The sequence below is a fragment of the Pseudophryne corroboree genome, chromosome 4, assembly GCF_028390025.1.
Source record: "Pseudophryne corroboree isolate aPseCor3 chromosome 4, aPseCor3.hap2, whole genome shotgun sequence".
In the NCBI taxonomy this organism is placed as follows: domain Eukaryota; kingdom Metazoa; phylum Chordata; class Amphibia; order Anura; family Myobatrachidae; genus Pseudophryne; species Pseudophryne corroboree.
The window spans coordinates 66,648,379-66,667,160 of record NC_086447.1 but is presented as its reverse complement, the minus strand read 5'-3'; the positions used below and the strand labels follow the sequence as shown (position 1 = coordinate 66,667,160).

General features: G+C 46.1%; 1 pseudogene; it reads left to right on the top strand.

Moving 5' to 3' along the window:
* Positions 1-18,392, top strand: part of LOC134908897 (cytochrome P450 2K1-like) — a 154,019-nt pseudogene extending 135,627 nt beyond the window's left edge.
* The last annotated feature ends 390 nt before the right edge of the window (positions 18,393-18,782 follow it).

Genomic DNA, 18,782 nt, shown 5'->3' with positions numbered 1-18,782 from the left:
GGGTGTGATGGACCTGCCGCTAACCCAATGAGAGCTCTTAGCCACTCCCAGCGTTATCCACACAGTTACTCTGGGCTATTATATAGATTAGACACGAACAAACAAGGGCAACTAAAATGGTGCACGTCCTATATCCTGTATCCTTCTTGTAATAGGAAAGTTGGGAGGTAAGCCCTGACTGTTGCAGTTACATAACCTCATCCACAGAACTCACTTCACTGTTGAGTCACGTTTTGGTCTATCATTATAAATAACTACAGTAACATTCACTTCTTTTTATTATTTTTCTAAACTCACTTTACTGCATCTCTAGTAAGAAAACGTGTTTCCGCGCTGACTCTGTCTGCTGCAGTTACGTAACGTCATCTACAGAACTCGCTTCACCTCTCAGACACACCTCCGCCACGTTTCCCAAATCTGTAACCGTTTGTTCATGTCAAGGTGACTTCTTAGTTTATATAACACCCACAAGCTGGGTATTACACAAACTACAATCACATGAACAGTGCAGTATCCCTGTGTCATCTTCCTCATGCCACAGACGTAAATGAGTTATTTATCTGTTATAAGTTCATTTAGTGGGACATGTACTAAGCAGTGATAAAAGTGGAGAAGTGAGCCAGTTGCTCTGTATACTTTTATAGTATGCACATTACAGTATATTACATCACTGCTGATTAGTTGCCATGGGCAACTTCTCCACTGACTCACTGCTGGTTCTGCTTTGGCTCAGTGCTGCAGATACCTTTTAAATAATGTTTACACTTATATGGCTTTCCTGGTCCTCATTACGTGGAGATGTATCTGCACACACACAATTAATTAAATAAGAATTTGGAACATAAGTTCCACGAGGAACCCCTATAATTTATTGGCAATTACCATTCCTTGTGGGGGGGCTACCAACTACAGCTATGATATATGTAGACAAGAAAAGAGAAGGAAAAGACTGTACTATTGGTGCATGCACTGAGGAGTGATTTAATTATCACTTCTCCTTTAAAACTTAACTTTTATTATTGTTATCATAAGAATGATGTGAAATATCTTTATTTGGACTGCAAGTTGAGGCGAAACATAGAGGTTAAAATTATTGACATAGACAAAACATACAAAGGTGCAATGAAAGTAATAAATGTGAATAAAGATTAAAAATGTGTGTCAGCGTGTTTTATTCTATTGTCCTAACAATATGGTATGTATCCTACGTTGAGCCAGTAATTCATTTTTCCCCCCTCTAATCCATCCACGCTATATCTGCCAATGTTAATCTCACTCTTTAATGATAAACAATATTTTTATAGGAACTATATTCCCGTACATTCTCATAGGATATATTGGTGGGACATTGACAATTGGTTTGTATGAGTCTTGAATTCCTATGGTATAGGTGGTGTGTTGGGGAGTGTAGGTCTTATTAATATTACAATGATGATTCAAAATTATATATTGAATTCAGACCAAGCGTGCCTCTATGTCCATATCCAAGCACTAAATCAATGGGGATCATTCCGAGTTGTTCGCTCGGTATTTTTTTCTCACAACGGAGCGATTAGTCGCTAATGCGCATAGCGCATAGTCGCGACTGCGCCAAGTAAATTTGCTATACAGTTAGTTATTTTACTCACGGCATTACGAGGTTTTTTCTTCGTTCTGGTGATCGTAATGTGATTGACAGGAAGTGGGTGTTTCTGGGCGGAAACTGGCCGTTTTATGGGTGTGTGCGAAAAAACGCTACCGTTTCTGGGAAAAACGCGGGAGTGGCTGGAGAAACGGAGGAGTGTCTGGGCGAACGCTGGGTGTGTTTGTGACGTCAAACCAGGAACGAAACTGACTGAACTGATCGCAGATGCCGAGTAAGTCTGGAGCTACTCAGAAACTGCTAAGAAGTGTCTCATTATTTAGGACTCGTGGCACCTTCTCAGCTAATCACATTCAGATCCGTACATGTAAAAGTAGTTAATACACTTCAGCTTATATATGGTAAAACCTCATTATGGGGCGTATCACTGGATCAATAAATTATGCACCACCCTTATATATCCAGAGTTTATTAATATAGGAAAGTTTTTTTATTTAATCTGCATATTTCATAGATAATATAAGTTTAAGTATTTATTTCATTCTTATAGCTCACTATTAACACTTCTCAGCTATATACTCATAGCTTTGTGGCAATTATCTGCTGAGTTCCATCCTAAACACCACACAGCCTGCATGAATTTCTCCTGTGTGTACACAGTATTTCACTGTTAGTACGTCTCAGCTGTGTATTCATTAAATAGTTGTAGATGTTAATGTTGCAACATTTGTTGCAATTATCTGCTGAGTTCCATCCTGAACATCACACAGCCTGCACAAATTTCTCCTATATGTATACAATGTTTCGGTATTAGGCTAACATTGTTGCTGTCTATTTCTTGGATTTAATCAAGAAACATTAACAGTTGTAGCGTCTATGCATTCATTTGGGTAATATTAAAAGTTGAGGCTGAAATATCTATTATATCCTTCTAAAATCAGCTATACCCCAGATGCTTCACAATCCTGTGTACTATTCACATTTCTGTAGACTGCAGCTTTATATGATTATTGGTCTAATTCCCTGCCTATTACTCCACACCAATACCTAAATTCAGCTATACATAGAAACATGGTAACTGGCTGAACATTGGGGGTCATTCCGAGTTGTTCGCTCGCAAGCTGCTTTTAGCAGCTTTGCACACGCTAAGCCGCCGCCTACTGGGAGTGAATCTTAGCTTATCAAAATTGCGAACGAAAGATTAGCAGAATTGCGAATAGACACTTCTTAGCAGTTTCTGAGTAGCTCCAGACTTACTCGGCATCTGCGATCAGTTCAGTCAGTTTCGTTCCTGGTTTGACGTCACAAACACACCCAGCGTTCGCCCAGACACTCCTCCGTTTCTCCAGCCACTCCCGCGTTTTTCCCAGAAACGGTAGCGTTTTTTCGCACACACCCATAAAACGGCCTGTTTCCGCCCAGAAACACCCACTTCCTGTCAATCACATTACGATCACCAGAACGAAGAAAAAACCTCGTAATGCCGTGAGTAAAATAACTAACTGCATAGCAAATTTACTTGGCGCAGTCGCACTGCGGACATTGCGCATGCGCATTAGCGACTAATCGCTCCGTTGCGAGAAAAAAATACAGAGCGAACAACTCGGAATGACCCCCATTGATTTAGTGCTTGGATATGGACATAGAGGCACGCTTGGTCTGAATTCAATATATAATTTTGAATCATCATTGTAATATTAATAAGACCTACACTCCCCAACACACCACCTATACCATAGGAATTCAAGACTCATACATACCAATTGTCAATATCCCACCAATATATCCTATGAGAATGTACGGGAATATAGTTCCTATAAAAGTATTGTTTATCATTAAAGAGTGAGATTAACATTGGCAGATATAGCGTGGATGAATTAGAGGGGGGAAAAATGAATTACTGGCTCAACGTAGGATACATACCATATTGTTAGGACAATAGAATAAAACACGCTGATTCACATTTTTAATCTTTATTCACATTTATTACTTTCATTGCACCTTTGTATGTTTTGTCTATGTCAATAATTTAAACTCTATGTTTCGCCTCAACTTGCAGTCCAAATAAAGATATTTCACATCATTCTTATGATAACAATAATAAAAGTTAAGTTTTAAAGGAGAAGTGATAATTAAATCACTCCTCAGTGCGTGCACCAATAGTACAGTCTTTTCCTTCTCTTTCCTGGTCCTCATTACGGCAGCTCTGTGCACGGCAGTGCACCTGGTGTCAGACACACTAGTTAGCAGCCCTGTAGGGCTGGGGCACCTCACCTGGTCCCCAGTGGTCAGCATACGTATGGTACCCCCTCTTGCAGCCTGTAATTGCTGCTGGTATCACCACACTGGGAACCAGCTGTCCCGTTCCCCTAGCAGGTGGTTTTGTTCACACTCATAGCCCTGTGGCCAGGGACAATGGTCCCGGATGTAACAGCTATTTGACCATTTCCTCGCCGCACTGAGAGCCAGCATCCCTGGTTCCCCCAATGAGCAGAACTTAACCCCGCAGCACTGAGACATCGGGGGCTAGGCTCCAGATCCAGCAGTTGACGTGCAGCCCTTTAATCCAGAACTATGTCCTGGCTGCAGCGGTTCCTTGGTACACAGTCGTCCAGTGCAGCACACTGAGGGTTAACAAGCAGCATAGCCGCAGCTGCCAGAGGTGATCCAGGTTGCAGAGCATCAAAACATCATTGTATAATGAAAATTTGGCACCAAAAATACAATTTAAACATGGCGCCTAGCGCCAATCGTACATTTGCAAATTGGCACCTAGTGCCGATTGGTCTCTTTTAACGATGATGCCGCAGTATGGGGGTTAGTGCTGAGAGTACCAGCAGCCACTTGGGCCGGGGTCTCTGGCCACAAGAGGAATGTGGTATTCGCTGGAGCAACAAGAAGAAATGGATTGCTAAATTACTGTGCAGCACAGACGTTGTCTGCAGCCTCACCTCTTGAAACGCCATTGTTGCACTGCAGGTGGGACAGATGTAACATGTGCAGAGAGATTTAGATTTGGGTGGGTATTTTGTTTCTGTGCAGGGTAAATACCGGCTGATTTTGCATGTAGCCCAATTTGTTAGTTTTATTTATACAATTTAGATTGCAGATTGAACACACACCACCCATATCTAAGTCTCTCTGCACATGTTACATCTGCGTCCCCCTGCAGTGCAACATGGTTTTGCCCAGTTGTGTGCTTTTTAGCTTTGCATACAAACCTGAATAAGGCCCATTGTATCTGCTGTCACAATTTCCGGGAGGCTACAGGGCCACAGTGATGAGATGAAAATGTAATGAGTGCTTATGGAAAAGTAATTCCTTGGCTGTTCGTTTCTCATACGTCCTAGAGGATGCTGGGGTCCACTTCAGCACCATGGGGTATAGACGGTTCCGCAGGAGCCATGGGCACTTTAAGACTCTTCAGTGTGTGAACTGGTGTAAAACCCCACTGGTACTAGGTATGCAAAATCTGCAGTCACTGTGTATAGTGCATCACACTTACTCTGCCCTGGCTAGTCATGGGTTCAGGCACAGATACCAGAGGGTCCCCTGAATAATCAGGTGTTTAATTACAGTTGCATTGTGGGAGTGGACTACAGGTGTCGGTGCAGCGCATAAAGAATTGGGCGCCAGGCCACCTCATAAACAGAATAACGGTTTATTTTAACATCAAAGCAGGGATATAGCAGGAATAACTTCTTAACGCACCTCCTCCAGCACAAAGCATAACGGTTACATTAGATCAAATATCAGGGCACCTCCTCCAGCGCATCACTTAATCGCAGCGGCATGAATATGGCAAACAGCATTACGTACCAGGGCATTCTGTGACCAGTAGTGCTACACATACCAGGTTACCGTCTCTCTCTCTCATAGCGAGGACTCTTGTCCATGGGGGGCTTCTAATCATGCCGCGTGGCTTCTGACCACTCCCCAGATACATCCTCTCATGAGACTCACACCTGCGGCACATTCTTCTCACTGCATCACCCTCTCACTGGATTCTGAGTACTGCTGCTCTCACACTGCGATCACTCCCTCTGTCAGGTGCCTTGCTGCGTCTGGCAACTGACCCCACATAAACATGTGAGGAGCCCTCACTGAGACTACATCTTCCCAGCTCACACACCACGCTTCTCTCCTAGCTAACACACATGCTTCTGCTAACTAACTCTCCAGGCTTCTGGCTGCAAAGACCATGCTGCTGCTGCATGACAGCCTTTTATAACCTTTTATTCCCAGGGAGACATTCTATCTGGGATTTCCCGCCCTGAGCTCATCTGGGATTTCCCGCCCTGAGCTGCAACTTGGTGAGTCCTGCATTTGCTTTTTGCAGGCTGATCTGTCTTACTGTGAGTTGGACTATTAACCCCTTCTGTGCTGCAAGCTGTAGGCTGCTGGCTCAGATTTATGCAGCTCTAACTGTTAGGCGCGGCAGCTGGCCGGTGCCCCGACCGTTGGCGGGCGACGGTCACGGCCGCCATGGCTCCCTGTCCCCCCGCACGGCGCCTAGCAACGCCAGGATGCCATGCGCGCTTAGCCGCCAGGTCCCTGGCAACGCTGGGACACCGTGCGCGCTAAGCCGCTGGGTCCATGGCAACGCTGGGACGCCGTACGCTCGGAGCCACCGGGTCCATGGCAACGGGGACGCCACAGGTGGATTGCGTTCCCGTTGCCATGTTAGGATTACCTTCACCTGCCTTACACTGGTCATGCAGCAGGGCAGCTGCAAGACATCACTTATTAGATTCTCTACAACCATTGGAGGGCTCCCTTTTATATGCTGTCTCAGTGCATTACACAGACGCCGGGATAGCTTCCTGTTTGCTGTTCCTGCTCTGGAGAATATTCCCTGTCCGGTGTTTCGTACTCCGGTCATCTTGCTCCGGTGGTCCTGACTCCTGGTATCGGAAGCCAATCCTTGTACTTCTCCCTACCTTCCTATCGGTGGTCACCTGCATTTGAGATCTGAAGACTCCGGTTCACTTTCGGGTATTCCCGGTGTTGTGAGTAGCGGCCTTCTGCCACGCCTTGCGGCCTTGGCCGCGGAATTCCTTTTATTTATGGTTTCTTTGTATTTTCGCAGAGGTGTTCTGCTTTAGCTATCCCTCCTGGTATACGGCGGTGCCGTGTAGGGTTTGGATGGTGTACTTTGGCTTCCTTTTCCTTTGGCGGCCGTGCCGCACATACTTTTATTTTGTAGTTCAGAAGTAGCCCCTAGCTCTGTCTTGTGTTTAGTTAGAGGTCCCCTTGTTATCATCCCGTCTCCGTTTATGCCTTGTCTCATACTAAGACCGGGGGGCATCAGAGTTGGGCAGACCTAATCCGCCCTTCAAACGCGGCTGCCGTGGGCCCAAGAACACATAGTCTCGCAGGCATAGACGGACCACGCGGGTGAAACAACGGAGCACTAAGACCGTAACATTATCACCGGCCTAAAGAAAAAAAAAAAAAATATATATATATATATATATATATATATATATATATATATTTTTTTTTTATTTTATTTTATTTTTATTTTTTTGAGTGGCCTTGAAATTCGGTCCTCATGAATCCAGCAGTGTTAGGACAGAATCCGAGCCAGCTTTTGGCCAATCAGATTCAGGAACTCAGATGGTTCAGGATCTTACCCTTCGGGTGAGATCGCAGGAAGATCTTTTACGAGCCTCCCTGGGTATGATTCCTGAACCAAAGATGCACCTTCCTGACCGCTTTTCGGGTAACCGAAAAGATTTCTTTAATTTTAAGGAAGCCTGTAAACTTTATTTTCGGTTAAGGCCCCGGTCTTCAGGTACAGAGTCTCAGCAGGTAGGCATTGTGATGTCTTTGCTTTAAGGCGACCCCCAAACCTGGGCTTTTGGGTTAAAATCTGATGATGCAGCCTTGCAAACTGTAGATGCCTTCTTTAAATCATTAGGCTTGTTGTATGATGATCCAGATAGAGAAGCATCGGCCAAAAGCCACTTACGTGCACTTAAACAGGGTAAAAATTCCGCCGAGGCATATTGTAAAGAGTTTCGCCGTTGGTCGAACTACTGTGGCTGGAATGATCCTGCCCTGCGCAGTCAGTTTCGCCTCGGTTTGTCTGAAATAATTAAGGATAGTCTTCTTCAGTATCCAGCTCCGGAGACTTTAGATAAGCTCATGGAGCTTGCTATTAAGATTGACCGTCGTCTCCGAGAACGGAGGGCTGATAGAGGGGCTAATTTCAGGTCTAGTCCATGTGTATACGCTTTCCCTGAGGACGTCGAGGAGCCTATGCAAGTGGGTTTCTCCCGGCTGTTTCCAGAGGAAAGAGCCAGAAGGCTAAATTCGGGGCTATGCTTATATTGTGGTGGTAAGGGACACGTGGCTCGTAGCTGCCCAAATAAGCAGGGAAACGCTCTGACCAAGTGAATTATGAGGGGGTTCACTTGGGTCTGCAATTAATCTCCTCAAATGCTTCCTTGTTAATTCCTGTAAAAATTTCCTCTGGGAGTGTTAGTTCATTTGTGTCAGCTTTCATTGACAGCGGAGCTGCTGGAAATTTTATGGATCTGGCCTGGGCTCAGGCTTTAGGTATTCCGCAGTTACCTTTGGATAGACTTATCACCATGCACAGGTTGGACGGTGGTCCACTCTCTAATGGGATAATTACTCATCGCACCCCTCCAGTACAACGGACAGCGGGGGCCCTACATTCTGAGAAAATTGAGTTTTATCTTACCAATTGTTCGGCTGTGCCTGTTGTTTTAGGTCACCCCTGGCTCGCCTTTCATAATCCCACCATAGATTGGCGGTCTGCGGAAATTTCCCGGTGGGGTTCCTTTTGTGTCAAAGAATGTATTTCCCATCCAGTCCAGGTCGCGGCTGTCACTCCGGAACTTATACCTTCGGAATATCAGGATTTTGCTGACGTTTTTTCCAAAGGTAATGCGGATATTCTGCCTCCCCATCAGTCATATGATTGCACCATTGACTTAGTCCCTGGTGGCACTCTACCTAAAGGGAGACTATATGCATTATCTGGCCCAGAGACTCAGGCTATGAATGATTATGTACATGAGAGCCTGAAGAAGGGGTTTATTAGGCCCTCGAAATCTCCATTAAGTGCAGGGTTCTTTTTTGTTGAGAAAAAAGACGGATCGCTTAGACCGTGTATTGATTATCGGGCTTTGAATAACATATATCTGTTAAAAACACATGCGCCTTGCTGCTGATTTCGGTACTGTTTGATCAGCTCCGTACTGACGTTATTTTCTCCAAAATCGATCTCAGAGGGGCTTACAACCTCATCCGAATAAGATCTGGGGATGAGTGGAAGACGGCTTTCAGTACACGGTCAGGACATTACGAATATCTTGTAATGCCATTTGGATTGTCTTATGCTCCTGCTGTGTTTCAGGATCTTATTAACGATGTCCTCCGCGACTTTCTAGGAAAGTTCGTGGTAATTTATTTAGACGACATTTTGATTTATTCTGAATCTTCCGAACAACATGTGGTCCATGTGCGACTAGTACTTCAGAAATTACGGGAGAATCATTTGTACACCAAATTGGAGAAATTTAATTTCCATATCACGGAGGTGTCTTTTTTGGGGTATATCATTTCTCCTAAGGGGTTTTACATGGAACCAAAGAAACTCCAGGCAATCCTAAATTGGACACAACCCACTAACTTAAAGGCAATCCAGCGATTCTTAGGTTTTGCAAATTATTATAGGCGTTTGATTCATACCTTTTCAGATTTAGTTGCTCCTATTGTGGCGTTGACTAAGAAAGGAGCGGATCCTTCCAATTGGTCGCCTCAAGCTAAGTCTGCCTTTCTGGTCCTAAAACAGGCCTTTGTCTCAGCTCCAGTACTCAGACACCCTAACCCAGATCTTCCCTTTGTTGTTGAGGTGGATGCCTCAGAGGTTGGAGTGGGAGCCATCCTTTCTCAGGAAGACCCGGAGTCTCTGGAATTACACCCGTGTGCCTTCATGTCCAGGAAATTCTCCTCCGCAGAATCCAACTATGATGTTGGTAATCGAGAGTTGCTGGCAGTTAAATTGGCTTTCGAGGAGTGGAGGCACTGGCTTGAAGGAGCGAAGCATACCATTACTGTATTCACTGACCACAAGAATCTACAGTATATTGAATCAGCTAAACGGCTAAATGCTCGGCAGGCACGTTGGACGCTGTTTTTTACTCGATTCAAGCTCATCATCACCTTCAGGCTCGGTTCTAAGAATACCAAAGCCAATGCCCTGTTACGTTGTTTTCTTCCTGCTCACAATAACTACCCGGCCACAACCCCCATTGTCTCATCGTCCGTCATCCGGGCTGGCCTCACACAGGATTTATTCACACAGCTGGTTCAGCTTCAGCAGCAGGCTCCCAGTGTTACTCCTGCTGGTCGTCTCTTCGTCCCTGAGTTCTTGAGATGCACTGTCCTTGCTGAGTTTCATGATAGTAAGGTTTCTGGTCATCCGGGTATTGCTAAAACCTTGGAGTTAATCTCTCGCTCGGTGTGGTGGCCTAATCTCTCCAAAGACGTTAGGGAATTTATCCTTTCCTGTCAGGTGTGTGCCCAGCACAAGATATCTCGATCATTGCCGGTCGGGGAACTCATGCCTCTTGCTATTCCTCTCAGGCCGTGGTCACACATTTCCATGGATTTTGTGGTGGATCTTCCTCTTTCATCCGGATACATTTGGGTAGTGGTAGACCGTTTTAGTAAAATGGCCCACTTCATTGCTCTTCCCCGATTACCCTCCGCTCAAGTTTTGGCAGTTCTGTTTCTCCGCCATGTCTTCAGACTTCATGGTTTACCCGTGGATATTGTCTCTGACCGGGGACCACAATTCATTGCCCGTTTCTGGAAACTTTTTTGTGCCTCATTAAACATGAAACTCTCTTTGACATCTGGATACCATCCACAGTCTAACGGACAGACTGAACGTGTTAATCAGTCACTAAAACAATATCTACGTCTTTATTCTGCCAAACTTCAGAATGATTGGTCAGATTTTTTTCCTCTGGCCGAATTTGCCTATAATAAATCTTGCCACTCTTCCACCAAGGAATCTCCATTCTTTTCGGTCCTGGGCTTTCATCCTAGAGCCAATTCCTTTACTCCTCATTGTCCTGCCTCTTCATTGACCTTAACTTCCCGTCTCAGAGTTATTTGGAGAAAGGTACACCTTGCCCTTAAAAAGGCTGCTTTCCGAGAGAATTTTTTTTCTGATAGGTTCCGACACCCGTGCACATTTAAGGTGGGGGATAAGGTGTGTTTGTCAACCCGCAACATCAAGCTCCGACAACCCTCGGCTAGATTGGGACCCAGATTTATTGGACCATTTCTTATTGTCAAGAAAGTCAATCCAGTGGCTTTTCGGCTACGGTTGCCTAAATCACTTAAGATTGGCAACACTTTCCACTGTTCTCTTTTGAAGCAATATATTTTTTCCAGGAGATTCCCTCGGAAGACTTCCCAGGGTAGATCTCCGGTGGATGTTCAGGGTCAACAAGAGTTCCTTGTGGAGAAGGTCTTAGATTCTAAGTTTTCTTGTGGTCGGCTCTATTTTTTGGTTCATTGGAAAGGGTATGACCCGGAGGAAAGGTCTTGGGTCCTGGACAAGGATTTACATGCCCCTAAGCTTAAGTTGCCGGGCAACGGTCACGGCCGCTGCAGCTCCCTGTCCCCCCGCACGGCGCCTAGCAACGCCAGGACGCAGTGCGCGCTGAGCCGCCGGGTCCCTGGCAACGCTGGGAAGCCGTGCGTGCTGAGCCGCCGGGTCCCTGGCAGTGCTGGGACGCCATGCGCTCGGTGCCGCCGGGTCCATGGCAACGGGGACGCCATAGGCGGACCGTGTTCCCCGTTGCCATGTTAGGATTACCTTCACCTGCCTTACCCTTGTCATGTAGCACGGCAGCTGCACGACATCACTAATTAGATTCTCCACAACCATTGGAGGGCTCCCTTTTATATGCTGTCTCAGTGCATTACACAGACGCCAGTGATAGCTTCCTGTTTGCTGTTCCTGCTCTGGAGAATATTCCCTGTCCGGTGTTTCGTACTCCGGTCATCTTGCTCCGGTGGTCCTGACTCCTGGTATCGGAAGCCAATCCTTGTACTTCTCCCTACCTTCCTATCGGTGGTCACCTGCATTTGAGATCTGAAGACTCCGGTTCGCTTTCGGGTATTCCCGGTGTTGTGAGTAGCGGCCTTCTGCCGCGCCTTGCGGACTTGGCCACGGAATTCCTTTTATTTATGGTTTCTTTGTATTTTTGCGGAGGTGTTCCGCTTTAGCTATCCTTCCTGGTATACGGCGGTGCCGTGTAGGGTTTGGATGGTGTACTTTGGTTTCCTTTTCCTTTGGCGGCCGTGCCGCACATACTTTTATTTTGTAGTTCAGAAGTAGCCCCTAGCTCTGTCTTGTGTTTAGTTAGAGGTCCCCTTGTTATCATCCCGTCTCCGTTTATGCCTTGTCTCATACTAAGACCGGGGGGCATCGGAGTTGGGCAGACCTAATCCGCCCTTCTAACGCAGCTGCAGTGGGCCCAAGAATACATAGTCTCGCAGGCATAGACGGACCACGCGGGTGAAACAACGGAGTTAGGTTGCTAGGGGTTATTTTTACACCTTGCCATTATTTCAGCGTCACGTTCTTGTGCTCTGAACTGCAACTCAATACCTTTTTTATTCTGTGCACTAAGAACGTAACACTAACAAACCTTTTACTTTTATTACAGTCATGCTGGCACCTGTAGTGCCACAGTTGATTTGTGCTTGCAGTTCCAGGGTATTACACTGGCTACTCCCTCTATGCCCCTCCTCCAGACCTCAGTTTCGAAAATGTGCCCAGGCAGACTGGTTGCACTCCAGGGGAGCTCTACTGAGTTTCTCTGAAAGACTTTATGTTAGGTTTTTTATTTTCAGGAGGGACTGCTGGCAACAGTCTCCCTGCTTCGTGGGACTGAGGGGGCAGAAGCAGAACCAACTTCCTGAATAGTTTCATGGCTCTGCTTCTGGCTGACAGGACACCATTAGCTCCTGAAGGGTACTGAACACTAGCTGCGGCTATGCACTTACTCCCACAGCCCGCCGTCACCCCCCTTACAGAGCCAGAAGTCAGAAGACAGGTGAGTGTACAGAAGAGGATCTTCAGTCATCGTGATGGCTAAAAGGTACCGCGCAGTGGGTGGGAACGCTGCGCGCCATGCTACCCATCAACACAGGCACAGCAGGGTGCAGGGCGCGGGGGGGGCGCCCTGGGCAGCATGAACCTACTCAAAACTGGCTAACAAGGGGACAAAAGATGCTGAGGCACAGTCCTACCCCCGCCAGTATAAAAAATAGTATTGAAAACTCTGAGGGGAAACGCGCCATTCTGGGGGCAGGGCTTCCTCCTCAGTCAGCCAGCACACTGCTCAGCGCCATTTTTTCTCCTAGCAAGCTGAAGAGAAGAACGCTGGTCCTCCTCCACTTCTGATCCAAGTATCAGAGTGCAAAACACGGTGGGGGGGGGGGGCACAGTATAAATTGGTGCTGTATGGTGAATTGTCATTGTAAAAGCGCTACAGGTCTGTGGGCATTTTGTGTTACACAGGGATTATATCACTAGCGCTGAGTTGTGAACTGGCAAATCCTTTCTGTGTCCTTCTGACAGATTTTACTGTGGGTCTGTCACCTATAAGTCCCGGTGTGGTTGTGCACGTGTGTAACATATCTGAGGCAGGGAGCTCTTCCCCTGAGGGAGCCATTTTAGGGACACACAGTTGTAATGTCGTGGCGCTGCCGGCACACCACGAGCCTGAATGGGTGAAAGAATTACGTGATAGTGTGAATCATATCAGTAAGAGATTGGATAAGTCTGAGTCTCATGCAGAAAACTGGAGAAAATCAGTGGAAGATGTGATTTTTCATAGTTCTGCCTTTTCATCCACAGGGGACCCCTCTGGGTCACATAAGAGGTCATTTGCACAAATAGTACAAACTGACACCGACCTGGACTCTGATTCCTGTGTCGACACTAGTGATTCCAGGGGAATAGATCCTAAATTGGCAAAAAGCATTCAATACATGATTGTTGCTATAAAGCTAGAAGTTACGGAAGCCCCTCCTTTACCTCAGGAGAAGGCTTATTTTTATAAGGAAAAGAAAATTAATGTAACTTTCCCTCCTTCTCACAAGCTAAATACTCTCTTTGAGGGAGTTTGGGCAAACCCTGAAAATAAATTTCAGATTCCCAAAAGAATTTAGGTTGCTTATCCTTTCCCGGCAGACGACAGGAAAAGGTGGGAGTCACCCCCCGTATTAGACAGTGCCCTGTCATGATTAACTAAAAAGGTGATTCTCCATGCGCCTGGGACGCCTTCACTATAGGAGCCGGCAGACCGCAGGTTGGAGACTACGTTAAAATCTATTTATGAGGCCAATGGTACGCTACTCAGGCCCACCATTGCTTGTGCGTGGGTGAGTAGTGCTATCGAAAAATGGTCGGACAACTTGTCATCTGAAATTGACACGATAGAGGCGAGATACTCCTAACGTTAGGTCATATAAAAGACGCTGCTGCATACATGTTAGAAGCCATGAAAGATATTGGGCTCTTGGGTTCAAAAGCCGCTAACATGTCAGTCTCAGCTCAGAGGGCGTTGTGGATTCGACAATGGAATTGGCGAAATATGGAGGCTCTCCCGTATAAAGGTGAAGCCTTGTTTGGAGATGGGCTGGAAGCTTTAGTCTCTGCGGCTACCGCTGGTAAGTCGACATTCTTGCCTTATGCTCCTGCGCCGGTGAAAAAGACACATCACTCTCAGATGCCGTCCTTTCGGCCCAACAGATATAAAAAGGGTAAAGGTTCCCCTTACTTTGCAGGTAGAGGGAGGGGAAGAGTAAAAAAGTCCACAGCGTCCCCAGGATCACAGGAGCAGAAATCAACCCCTGCTTCTGCCAAATCTGCAGCATGACGCTGGGGCTCCCTTGCGGGAGTCCGCTCGGGTGGGAGCACGTCTGAAACTTTTCAGTCAGCTCTGGGTTCAATCTGGCCTGGACCCTTGGGTCTTACAAATAGTGTCCCATGGATACAAACTGGAGTTTCAAGATGTCCCCCCATACCGATATTTCAAATCGACCTTGCCAGCTTCTCTCCCGGGCAGAGAAGTGGTAACAGCTGCAATTGAAAAATTATGTCAGGATCAAGTCATTGTCCTGGTGCCCTTGTCACAACAGGGAGAAGGGTTTTATTCAAGCCTCTTCGTAGTTCCGAAGCCGGACAGCTCGGTCCGACCAATTTTAAACCTGAAATCTCTGAATCTCTACCTGAAAAGGTTCAAGTTCAAGATGGAATCTCTGAGGGCAGTGATTTCCAGTCTGGAGGAAGGGGACTTCATGGTGTCAGTGGACATCAAAGATGCCTACTTACATGTTCCCATTTATCCTTCTCATCAAGCTTATATGAGATTCACAGTACAGGATTGCCATTACCAGTTACAGACATTGCCGTTCGGACTCTCCATGGCACCGAGGGTATTCACCAAGGTGATGGCAGAGATGATGGTCCTCCTTCAACAGCAAGGAGTCAATGTAATCCCTTACCTGGATGATCTCCTGATAAAAGCGAGATCCAGGGAACGGTTGGTGCAGAACATTGCACTCTCCCTGTCCATACTCCAACAACACGGTTGGATCATGAATTTTCCAAAGTTGCAGTTGAAACCGACGACATGATTGTCCTTTCTGGGGATGATAATGGACACAGAAGTACAGAGGGTATTTCTTCCAGTAGAAAAGGCTCTGGAAATCCAGAGAATGGTCAAACAAATTTTGAAACCAACAAGAGTGTCGATCCATCAATGCATTCGGTTGTTGGGAAAGATGGTAGCGGCCTATATAGTTTGGCTGATTCCATGCCAGAGTATTCCAGTGGGACCTGTTGGACAAGTGGTCTGGATCCCACCTACACATGCACCAGAAGATAATCCTGTCTTCCAGAGCCAGGATTTCGCTCCTGTGGTGGCTGCATAGTTCTCGCCTACTAGAGGGACGCAGGTTCGGGATTCAGGACTGGGTCCTAGTAACCACGGATGCAAGTCTCTGAGGCTGGGGAGCAGTCACACAGGGAAAAAGCTTCCAAGGAAAATGGTCAAGGCAGGAAACTTGTCTTCACATAAACATTCTGGATTGAGAGCCATTTACAACGGCCTTCTGCAAGCGGTGCATCTTCTTCAAGATCAACCCGTGCAGATCCAGTCGAACAATGTAACAGCAGTGGTGTACATAAACCATCAGGGCAGAACGAAAAGAAGAGCAGCAATGGCAGAGGTAACGAAGATCCTCCTCTGGGCGGAAAGACATGCAAAAGATCTGTTGGCAATTTTCATTCCGGGAGTGGACAACTGGGAAGCAGACTTCCTCAGCAGACACGATCTCCATCTAGGGGAGTGGGGCCTCCACCAAGAAGTCTTCTCAGAGGTCATAAGTCTTTGGGGAGTTCCTCAAGTAGACATGATGGCGTCTCGTCTCAACAAGAAGATTCAGAGATATTGTTCCAGGTCGAGAGACCCTCAAGCAATAGCAGTGGATGCACTGGTGTCACAGTGGGTGTTTCGGTCGGTGTATGTCTTCCCTCTACTTCCACTAATACCGAAAGTTCTCAAGCTCATAAGAAGAACAAGGGTTCGAGCGATCCTCATTGTCCCAGACTGGCCAAGGAGGGCATGGTCTCCAGATCTTCAGGAGTTGCTCATAGAAGATCCTCGTCCTCTTCCTCTTCGCGAGGACCTGCTGCAGCAGGGGCCGTGCGTGTATCAAGACTTACCGCGGCTACGTTTGACGGCATGGCTGTTGAGTGCCAGATCCTAGCCCAAAAGGGTATTCCCAAAGAAGTCATCCCCACTCTTATTCAGGCCAGGAAAGGAGTAACGTCTAGACACTACCACCGTATTTGGAGAAAATATGTGTCTTGGTGTGAATCCAAGAAGGCTCCTACGGAAGAGTTTCAGTTGGGACGTTTTATCCATTTTCTGCAGGCGGGTGTGGATGCGGGCCTAAAATTGGGTTCAATCAAGGTCCAGATTTCGGCCTTATCAGTTTTCTTTCAAAAACAATTGGCCTCCCTTCCAGAAGTTCAGACATTCATCAAAGGGGTGCTGCACATCCAACCTCCATTTGTGCCTCCGGTGGCACCATGGGACCTTAATGTGGTGTTGCAGTTCCTTCAATCGGATTGGTTTGAACCTCTACAGGAGATAGAATTGAAGTTTCTCACTTGAAAAGTTGTCATGTTGTTGGAATCCGCAAGGCGGGTGTCTGAGTTGGGGGCCTTGTCTCACAAGAGCCCTTACCTGTTCTTCCATGAAGATAGGGCAGAGTTAAGAACTCGTCAGCAATTTCTTCCGAAGGTGGTTTCGTCTTTCCATATAAACCAACCTATTGTGGTGCCAGTGGCTACTGACTCCTTCACTGCGTAAACGTCTCTTGATGTGGTCAGAGCTTTGAAAATTTATGTCGCTAGAACAGCTCGGATAAGGAAAGCAGAGGCTCTGTTTGTCCTGTATGCTCCCAACAAGATTGGGTGTCCTGCTTCTAAGCAGACCATTGCACGCTGGATCAAGGGGACGATTCAGCACGCTCATTCCATGGCAGGATTGCCTATACTGAATTCGGTAAATGCCCATTCTACTAGAAAGGTGGACTCATCCTGGGCGGCTGCCCGGGGGGTCTCGGCGTTACAACTTTGCCGAGCAGCTACTTGGTCAGGGGCAAACACGTTTGCAACGTTTTACAAGTTTGACACCTTGACCGTTGAGGACCTCAAGTTTGGTCAATCGGTGCTGCAGGGTCGTCCGCACTCTCCTGCCCGTACTGGAGCTTTGCTATAACCCCATGGTACTGAAGTGGACCCCAGCATCCTCTAGGACGTATGAGAAAATAGGATTTTAATACCTACCTGTAAATCCTTTTCTCCTAGTCCGTAGAGGATGCTGGGCACTCGACCCAGTGCGTACTTTACCTGCAGTGGTTAGTTTTGTAGTTACACAAGTGTTGTGTTACAATTATTTTCAGCATGTTGCTGTTATGTTGAATGCCATGTTGTGCGGCATGGTTGATGTGTGAGCTGGTATGAATCTCACCGTTAACTTAAATGTAAATCCTTTCCTCGAAATGTCCGTCTCCCTGGGCACAGTTCCTATACTGAGGTGCATAGAGGGAGGAGCCAGTTCACACACTGAAAAGGTCTTAAAGTGCCCATGGCTCCTGCAGAACCGTCTATACCCCATGGTACTGAAGTGGACCCCAGCATCCTCTACGTACTAGGAGAAAAGGATTTACGGTTAGGTATTAAAATCCTGTTTTTGTAATTATATTAAAAAAAAAATCTAAAACAAATAATTTATCCAATTGATTAAATATATATATATATATATATATATATATATATATATATATATATACTGTACCGTGAGGTATATGTAATAAGATGTGATTTCAGTAAAACCCGCAGATTTAAAGTGAAAACAATTTAAATGGCAATACAAGACTGGTTTTGCTGTTTTAAAATATCGCCACCTTAAATCTGCGGCTTAATCTCCAAGATGTGCAGCCTCATATAAATCATTCCCTGTGACCTATATTTGTCTTCTGTGTTTTAGGCCGCAGAGCCTGTGCTGGAGAGAATCTCGCTAGGATGGAGCTCTTCATCTTCTTTACAAGCCTGTTACAGAAATTCACATTCCGCTTACCCCCTGGCAACAGTTGTGTTGATTTATCCCCTGGAATTGGATTTACAAACATACCGAAGAAGCAGATGATATGCGCTGTGCCTCGCTTCTGAAATCCATTACATGTGCACCAAACACTAAGAGAAAGTCATATGTTTCATGACATCAGATATAATGTTACAGTAACATGACATCACTGATCACTGACACTATACATCATTACTGTAGTTGCATAATAATTCCATCAATCTTAAAGACAATTACACCCCATCTCCTATGCAATGCCTGACTGATTCAGTTTCCTAACTTTTGAAAGTTTTATTCTGCCAAATAGTACTGATATTAGTAATGCGGCATTGTGTGGGGTTCTGCATATTTAGAAGGCATAATGTCAACATACTCGCCCTGTGGATATTGACCACATTGACAGTCATCATGTTGACACAGTTAAAATGTTGACATGATTAGAATGTGGATAAAACATTCCTGGTGGTCTAGTAGTG